The sequence below is a fragment of the Etheostoma cragini genome, chromosome 19 (assembly GCF_013103735.1).
Source record: "Etheostoma cragini isolate CJK2018 chromosome 19, CSU_Ecrag_1.0, whole genome shotgun sequence".
NCBI classification, from domain to species: Eukaryota; Metazoa; Chordata; class Actinopteri; order Perciformes; family Percidae; genus Etheostoma; species Etheostoma cragini.
In genome coordinates, this window is record NC_048425.1 from 16,772,307 (window position 1) to 16,782,243 (window position 9,937).

The following is a 9,937-nucleotide window of genomic DNA, read 5'->3' on the forward strand; positions in this document are numbered from 1 at the left end:
AATTGCATTTTGTGTTTACTTGTGTTGTCCTTGACTATTGTTTAAATTGGTTTGATGTTCCGAGACACTTAAGTGTGACAAACATGCCAAGGAACAAGAAATGAGGAAGGGGGCAAACACTTTTCACACCACTGTATAACAGCAGATCCTCGAAAAACCTATGTGGGCAGGAGATAACATTGGCCAAATGTCAGGGAAATGTCTTTCAAACTGCCCTGAAGGCATTATATCTGCTCTATGTTCACCATATTACTACTTTGTGGTCCGCAGTCTGAGCTGTGTGACAAATCAAAATGGCTGGACGACCTGTCATTGCCACCACAATAGAAAAATAGCCTCAGGCTAGCAATGAAGTACTGGCCAATCCCCAAATCTGGCAGCTTTAAGAGCAGATACGAACTGCTGTGTGTGTTTGAGATTGATAGCAAGCTGCTAGATTGTTTCTCCAGAATGGCTCAGTCCCACCCACCCAGCAGAGTGAAGGTGATTGTTAGTGACAGGTTTTGAAAAATGGCACAGGTTTTAGCTCGGCAAGGCTGAGGAGAGGTGACCGCTTATGTAAAATCAATGTCTTAAATTCCTGTCAGGAATATTCAGAGGAAGGACTAATACAACATCTCCCTCAACACCATCATACAGGCAAGGTAGATTAAGGTAGCAATAAAAAAAAAAAAGTATGTATCTGATAGTGCTGTCAACGGCATTAACGCAAACCCATTTTTATGGCGTCAATTTTGTATCACGAGATTAACATTCTCATTGGCCTAGCAAACTTTGTACTTTTTTCACATGCTGTTGCAACAACAAGTAATGTTAGAACAACAACAACACTACATCGAATTTAGCTAGACTAGAAAAAAAACAGGCCCGCCGCACACACTTGTTTGGGCTTGCAAGCCGGCCAAAGAGTAGTAATGTTCCTTTTTGAGTCAATGGCGGGCACGAGACGCCGAAATGGATGCCAATAAGATTCTGAATAAAACGTTTACTTTTACTTTTTAAAGTTCCCAAATGTTCCATTGACAAGACCAAAGTGATCTGTGTTTTTTGTTGTTGTGGACTGAGCTATCATCGCAGCACGTCCAGTCTGAAATACCACTTGATGCAAGCACACAGCTGATGTTGATTCTCCGCCTCCTCAAAGAATCTTTTCAACCTTTTATTGATGGACAGTGTTACATTGTGTGAGAGATTATTTGCTCCAAGTGAGAATGATAGAGTGAAATTGAACACAACAGTAGGATATTTGCCAATCTTGTTTTCAATGAAAAAAAACATTTGCACAAAGCAAGCCGATCCATGTGGATAAGTGCATTGAAATGAGAAAAAAAGAATGGGACAAAATGAAATCAAGGGAAATTTAGAATTGATAAAGATGTGCCATTAATTGCAAGTTAACTATGGCATTAATGCCATTAATCGTGATTAAATATTTCAATCGTTTGACAGCACTAGTATCTGAGGATTCAAAAATCTTAAAGACTGTAAATGTAAAATCTACTGTATTTGTACTTCTAGTGTGCAGCTTTTCACAGCTTTCTGGGGATATTTCGGAAAGCTATCCAAAGTGCACAGGAAAGGAGATGCTGCAGTATTTAACTGAGGGTTGAGGGTTCAACAGGAGGGAGTCTGAAAAGAGAGGTCTTGATGAAAGAGAAAGATGAGCCAGCACGTCCGCTTGGTTAAGGACAAGAGGATTTACTCCTTCGCGCAGTGGGACATCAGCCACAGACACACACACACAATGAGACACATAAACACCTGAAGCCCCACCAAGCCATTCAGCAATCAGCTCCCCCAGAGTGCCTTTGACACAGCTGGAAAAAATGGAGTGGCATAGTGGGGGTGAGCTATTTCTCTGCAGTGAGCTGGCAAGTGTTTTCATCTTCCTCACTGGCCTGTGTGCAGTGTTTAACCTGGGATCACTTGGAGGACGTGGATGGATCTAGTGCTGATGGCCGTGTAAGCAGCCAGAGCTCAGTGCTTATCTAAAAAACCCAATTGTAGATGGAGTGTGGGCCTGCTAGTCCACTGGGAGGCTGGCTCAGCAGGGTGTGCTTGCAAAAACCACACTGAGCAGTCAGATTCAGTCCCAAGGAGTTCAAAGTATGATAAAGATTTTGTATTTTTGGGTGAGGATTCATATGTTTTTCTTTTTGTGTAACACATTTGAAGGACCATGACCATTTTTCAAAGCATTGCATACTTCTGTAATGTAACAAATTAAATTATAGTGGTTCCAGATGCTGTCATTCTGTGTTCAATGCCTGTATCGCATAGGGCTGAGTATGTGAGGTATCTGCAGTTATATGTTTAGCCTTTCTATATACAGCAGTGACAAATATATTGCAAAGTTTCTGTGACTTGCCAATCACCTTACCTGCAATTATTGAGAGCTTTTTTTGACTCTTTGCACAAGTTGCCATACCATACTTTTATGTTAAATGATAAAATACCTTCTCCCTATTACACAAATATAGTCCTTCATTAGCACGAATGTGGCAAGGTTCAGGGTGAGCCTTATGCCCAGAAACACATCCAACATCCAACACTTCATTTCCTATCTTTCTGTCCTCATTATCCCTACCAAGTATCTGCTACCATGGAAACTGATTATTTATATCCATCTGTTAAAGACCAAATAGGGAAATGTTGGTGAGTTTGATGGAAATGACACATTGGTATTTTGAAGTGACAGTGTAAGTTATTCAAGTAAAATACAATTGATACCAGTTAAGAGTCATCTGTCTAGTTTGCTGTGGATGGAGTACTCTGTCTTCAATGTTTGGAAGGTTATTGTTCCTTTCTTTTTTCATTTGAGGTGACTGAATTTCATGCAAAATGTGATTAGAAAAATGTACGTTATCTCACCAAAATTGGGAGACTTTCATGATTTAAGTATATTTAAAAAACCTTTACTAGTGCTGCTACTAGGCAAGGTTAAAACATAAAGAAGGCAACTGAAAAATATTGCAAAGCAGGGGGTTGAAGTCAAGGCTACTTTGTGGGTTGAGTAGGGGGTTACTGTGGAAAGTCAGCAGACCCACAGCCTCATAGGGTGAGAATAATGATGTTGAGTTAATAGGAGAGCTCATTTTGTACTGTTTGCCATCCGGACCTTTGGATTAATAAACTGGTTGTGAGCTATTGTAGATTAATGAGGAATAATTACTTTGAAACGGAGAGGGAAGTAGATGATAGGGGAGATGAAGGGGAGCGGGGAAGAGGAAATAAGAGAAGGGTTGACAAAAAAGTGTCTAGACCATACAGTTAAAATATTTACAGTGGAAGGACATAAACCACTAGAATACAGAGGTATAAAAGAAGAGTGGAATACCGAGAGACAGGAAAGGGGAGAGAAAGGTGGACATGGAAATGTCTGCAAGAGTGGATGTGACAGAGACAGACACTGTAGGTGAAATTGTATTTTCCCTGATGCGCTTGAGGAAACAAGAGAATGTGGAAGCACTTTGTGGCGGCGACAGGTCCTGAATCAGATTTAATGTCCTAATATGTCAAGGTTGCTTCAGCACCTGATGTTTTAGGAAAGAGAAATCGAGAGTGCCTAGGCAACGTCTGACAAGACAGAATAGCAAAATACAGAGAAGGGGGTAATGAGGAAACAGGTTTCTAATTAATTTCTTGTAAATCCACTTAAAGATCTGCCTGCAACGTATTAGCTGCTAATGTGATATGACTGGGACGTATCAAACAAAATGTAATCCTCCAAGACGTTGAAATTCCGACCTTTGCATGTATTTCAAGACATATATTCTGAAATAAATGGTAGAGCAGAGCAGTATGTTAGTATGTTAAAGACAGCCAGGGGACATATAAAGTGGCAGGGTGCGTCTTGACATGCTCAATGTCTGATTTCTGTAGGGAGCCAAATGCTGAGGCAGACAGATGCTGTCATTCTGAGTCAGGCCTCGACAGCCAGAGGTCTGTACTGTTAACTTTGACGAGGCTCATCGGTGATTGGCTTACATACAAGTGTCTGCCCCAGCTTGGGTACAGTCAGGAAGAAAACCAGAGTCTGGTCTGAGTCAGGCTGAGTCAGGCTATGACACATTCTCCGCAGAGAATGTGTCATAGCCTTCGATCATCCATGCAACGTGCTTCACTGCCAAAGAAATGCATGATTGGGAAAATCTGCAATGCATTACAACGCAGCTGCTCTGTGGACAAAAAGGATGAAGTATGAGGCAAATGTGGTTCCTTGCCAGGGTATCGCTCACTGAGTAGCATTCCAAAATAATTTCTGCCAAATATTTGATCTGGGTTAAAGCTCCATTCATGAGCAAGCACAAAAATCTAAGCTTGCCTATCTCTCCATGTAAAAGACCAGGGAATTAGCAGGAAAATGGGGGCTTTTAATTTATTGGATTTATCGGTACTTGCCATGACTACTGTTAAAAATACTGCTGAAAGAGAGCCACCATTAGCATTAAAGCTGATTTACACTCGTTAAAAGCAAGGCATCATAAAAACCACCTGACAGATCACGCTTTCAACAAGTGTGGTCACATTTTATGCTTGAGAATGGTAAATGTTCAGAGATATAGTTTTAGGACACAGCTCTGTGATGCTGAGACAATGAACCTCTTAGATACGACACAAAACTAAAAGAAATGGGGTCAGTCCTATCTGCTTCACGCATGGACATCTTCAATGCCGGCTTATTTCTGGCTTGTATTTTCTATTTTAAAAAAAATGACCATTCCGCTTTAGTGCAGCTGTTGTGTTACAGATCAGTCAACACCTCAGTAACCTCCATCTTTTTATTTTCCATTTTTACAGCAGTAAAAAAGTTATGGATGATAAAGCTCAAGGAGTCTCAGGTGTGCCCTGGACAAAGGCTTTATGGCCATCTTCTTTGGCCTGATTGTGTCAAGCATAGCTTTATTGACTACAGAGTGAAATGTAGGATGATAAAGTATGTCCTTTTGAATAGAAAATCCTGTGGGAATGTTTACCTTGCTAGTAGGATGCTTGTCCTTTTGAAGACTTTGGTGGCCCTGTTGTGATCTGGCTGTGACATGTGGATTTTAACACTCAATCTGTGGAATGTGTGACTGCTCCTCAGCTGTGAATGCCTCCAGTAAATGGACACTATGCAGAGTTCACAGAGGAAGTGTGAGCCTGTGTCGATAGGGTAGGCAAAAAGACGACTGCTTAACTTCTTTCCGCCTCGGGATGACAGTAAAAGAGGCCACAACTCAGGAAAAGCAAACAAATCGCGTCTACAGAAAGGAGTTACGGTTGACTGGCTTGTGATAGAGAAAACAGAAGAGAAAAAGAGAGAAAACAGTTCACAGACCTTGCAGCGTGTTTTCATTGGAGATGCTTTCTACCAAAGAAGCAGAGCATGTTACTCTCAAGTTTTCATTTTCATTTTTCAGGAGCAACACAAATGGAGGTCTGTCCAGGATTGGGTTAAAGGGGTGTCAGGTTAGGTAACGTAGACCAGACTAGAGACCTGCATTTCAGCCTAAGCCCAACGGGCCCCGACTTATTTATACCCCTGGGCTGGGCATCTGACCAATTTTTCACGTCGGAGCTTACAAGCAGGCGGACATTGTAATAATATCATAACATAATAAACGTTTTAAACTAACATTGTGATATGCTTTAAGTGTTTACATCTACAGATTTAATTGTAGGCAAGTCAAGTGTTGATTTGAGAGGCTAAATTAATCAAAATCGGCTGCTGGCAGATTTGTTATTTAAAAAAAAAAGAAAAAAAAGACGCTCCAAACATTTTTCTAAATTAACTTAAAATAAATATAAACACTTTGCCATTTAAAACTGAACTATTATAATTGCTGCAATTGTAGCCTATAGGCTGTGTAATTGGAATGAGAAAAAATGAACAGGCTCCAGTCAAGCTTGGGCTGTTAATTCAGTGATAAACTGTCAAACTAGCCAGTGCAGAGCTCCAGACCCAACCACCTTCTCCATAGCCACGTTCTCCATCTCTTCCTCGGGATCCGGAGACAATTCTATGCCTGACGGGATATGTAGTCCCTCCAGCCTGCCTTAGGTCTTCCCCTGGTGTCCTGCCGGCTGAGTGTGCCAGCAAAACCTCAAGTAAAAATCGGATGCTCTACCCACCTAACCTTCTTCTTCTTCCCTTCCCATTCTTTCCTTCCTGAAAAACTATAATGCATAGTGTGGGTTTTGAGCCCTACATCTGCACTTGGTACCACTTTAACAAAGTGCCATTTGCAGTGGCAGAGGCCTTGAAGGCATCGTCATGTGTAATTCAGCAGAGAGGACTTGGAATATAAGGCACTGTTGTTCTGTACTGTAAAGGAATAGGAGTAGACCCTTGTAGAAGTGGCACTGATCAGAGCTGCTGTTGCATGCAGCACCCGTTATGCCACAGATTTGCTAATGTTGCAATTGCTCATTCTGTATGATTAGAGTAAATGAGTTTGTTTGCATTAGAATTACAATACCTTGCAGCAGAAGGTGGGAAGATGTGGGTTTCATTTTTGTTTCAACAGCAATTGGCAAATTGAATCTGGAAGTGCTTTCTACACTGCAAGTAGTCTGAGCAGGCAGTTAGCCAAGATACAGTGATTCATGCTCTGTAAGGGCCCTTCACAGTAGCACATAGTCTCTTGAAGTGCACAAAACCACTGGAGCGTAGTTATCAGGAGCAGAGTGCTGCTGCCATTTGTGAAGCTGCTTATGGAAGACCCCTGACAGTTCTATTTTTTGAGTTTGTACAGAAAAAATGACATAATATTATACATTATTGAAAGAAAAAAAGTTACTTTATAAGAAATCCCCATCAGAAAGCAATCAAAGCGTTTCCCTGAGAGGTCATGGTGGTATTTTACCACAGACGTCATCTTTCTGAGGCTCTACTCTGAGTCACTGGCCTCATCCTGTCAGCTTTGATGACAATTTGTTTGGATACTTTTGACAAAAAAAAAAAAAAAACACTGACAAAAAGAACAACATTAAGATATATGGAGGTTGCCATGGCCTCCAGGTCTCCCTCAATGGACTTCAGTCAGCTTGCTTCTATCACCACAGGCTGTGTTTGCACTTATCGCGACGGTATTCAGCTCTGTTCTTCTAATGTCCTTAGTTTTCTACTGTCATATATTTAAAAATGCCTTCCTTACAATCCTTCACAGAATGATACTTGCTAAATGACTCACTCATAGTACAGTGCTGAAACTTTGGGATTCTCATTTAAACAGATTCCAATAAGAGACGTGTGTCCATTTCAAACACCACTGCAGGTTGATTGTGGGTGACAACGCTGTCGTGCTTAGCTCACCAAAACTCTACTGCCAAAGTTGGTGGCTAGCTACGCAACATTAGCTATGTCCACTAGCATCCGTACAGGCTAACTACTGCCAGTTAGCTTTGTGTGTAACGTAACAAAAACCCACCCATCTCGTAGGAGCAAAGCTTACTATTTCATTAAATACAGTTATGGTACAAAAGGTGCATTAATGCCCCATGTATGAAGTTGACAACATGGACGCTTATATAGACAACACCAAAGGCAGTCGTAATATTTACCTAGCAGGCTAGCCTAACGCTGTTGTGCTAACGTCCGGCTGCGTAGCGATAGCTAGCGGTTTAAACTTTTGAAAAGCCGAACAAAATCCCTGTCTAAGCTGTGTTTCACTTTCCCTCCAATATTATTAGATATAATAAAGTCACATGGACTCGGTCGAGACCATAGACTGTTAATATTAAAAGACCAGAAGCCACATCAGGCCAGACCAACGGTAAATACAACGAAGGCTGCTCTGTTATCTCCCCAACGTGACGTCATGCAATGCATTGTGGGGGAAAGAAGGAAACATTGTAAAATTGTGCCTACTTTTCGTATTATATTCAGTTTTGCGATATCCTACACTATCAAATACCATTGATAACAGTTCAAATATTAACTACCAACAAGCAAATTGCACAAATTCATTGCAAAATGAAACCTGCAACATAGGCTTTAACTGTATAGATAGATACCCAATGTATTGGTAATTTAGCTAGCTAGCACAACCCTGTCTTCTGCCTCAGTCTCCCGGCACTGCAAGGCTTCAGTCGGGATGAGAGCTGAAAACAGCCCCAGGGACACATCCACAGTCAGCCCCCAGGCAGCTAACAGCCATCCACTATCATTACAGCCCCAGGGAGACATCCAAAGTCAGCCCCCAGCCAGCTACTGAATCATTGGGAAACAGAGCCAGGCACCCGAGTCAGAACAGTGGCCATTCATAACGTTACACCTCCTTTAGTGTTACCGGTGCAGCCCCCATTCGCTTTTAGCCATCTTTACAGTTAGCGAAGCTTACCAGACAAAACAGGAATAAGGCACCAAAAGGACTACTACTAATTTAAAGATGTGAAAGCATTGGATCTGGACGGGAAGGATAACTCTGGGAGTTGAAGGGGTGTGTCACGATTCTGCCTTCTCACTCCGCAACATAGGCTTGTGGAGCTGAGTGTCGCGATTTTGGTTTTATTTTGCATATCGTTACTGCACTAGTTGCAACCCTAGTATCAACTGTTTGGGGATTTACTTAAAAGGCTACTTGCTAATCAGGGCTTAATGCTTGAAACAAGCTATTCTACTGATGAACAGTAGTCCACACAAAGGCAAACACCAATTCCCCAATAGCAATGATGAAGCGAAAATATAATTTAATGAGATGAAGCACCTAAAAAGGGTGTGTTTCATGTGCTGAGGGATTATGCTGCATAAACACTGTATAGTTGGATACTGATCTGTGCTTTCTAAAAGACATCCAACAAAATAAGGATTTATTATGGATTTAGAAAGCAACCTAGTGACGTGCTGTCTTCCACACCTTTACCCCACTTTTTACCCCCAATTCCACTTTTTTTTAAACTCAGGACTCTGACCTTCGACCCTAAAAGGAGAAGCCTGACAGGATCATCAGACGCCTACATGTACCTGGATGTCAGAGATGAGGTCTCATGGGAGGGGGTCCTGTACCAGCGTCGGGCATGCCAAAGACAAAGCAATTTGTCACAGTAACTGACTCTGACAAGACCCGGAGACTAATCATCCACTACTGATTGCTGTTAGTTTGGTTGTTGATAGATTGACGTTATAGACGTGTAGTAAATTCAGTGGTGGTAGGACCCTGCAGCTGTTAACCCTGATCACGCTTGGTAGAAAACTCAAATTTGTTAATATGTTCAGATTTCCAGGAGCTATAAACAGACTTGTTTTCAACTTGATAACTATTCATTCGTTAGGTAAAAAATGTGAAACATAATTGAATTACACTGTTAGTTCGCTGCTGATGACACATCTTAAAAGGAGCGTGTTTCTGAAACTGTAATTTTTCATTTGAGGATCATAAATGACTTTTAACAGCAAACAAGACTAACAGGGAAAAGAACACTATTTTAAAATAGTTTTCGTTTAATTAATGCGTTTTCCCAGGTCCAATTTTCTCTGTGAAGTCACTAAATTATTTACGGCAGGTAGAAGGACTTTACAGTCACACACTCTGATGGGACCTTTACGACAGCAGGCGTTGTAAAATCACTACATCTTTTGTCCAAAGGGGCCGCTAGAATCAACACAATTGAAAGTTACATATTGCTTACAGTAGTTTGACATTTTGGGAAATCTATAAAAACTACATAGCAGGAGTAGGGACATGGTTAGCCTAGCTTAGGTTAAAAGACTAAAATCAGAGAAAACAGCAAGTCTGGCTCCGTCCATATATGATATTCATATTTCCACAGCTCATTTAACATTTAATTTTTTTTAGCCTGAACAAACAGAAATTTACTGGGCTTCCTGAACGTTACCAAACCAAACCTGGTGTTTGGGTACTATTGTGTAGGTTAAGAGACCTACACTCACCGGCCACTTTATTAGGTACCCCATGCTAGTAACGGGTTGGACCCCCTTTTGCCTTCAGAACTG

General features: G+C 41.3%; 1 protein-coding gene across 5 annotated transcripts in view; it reads right to left on the reverse strand.

The window, feature by feature from the left end:
* Positions 1-9,937, reverse strand: part of sorcs2 (sortilin-related VPS10 domain containing receptor 2) — a 356,230-nt gene that overhangs the window by 211,259 nt on the left and 135,034 nt on the right. The window lies entirely within an intron of this gene.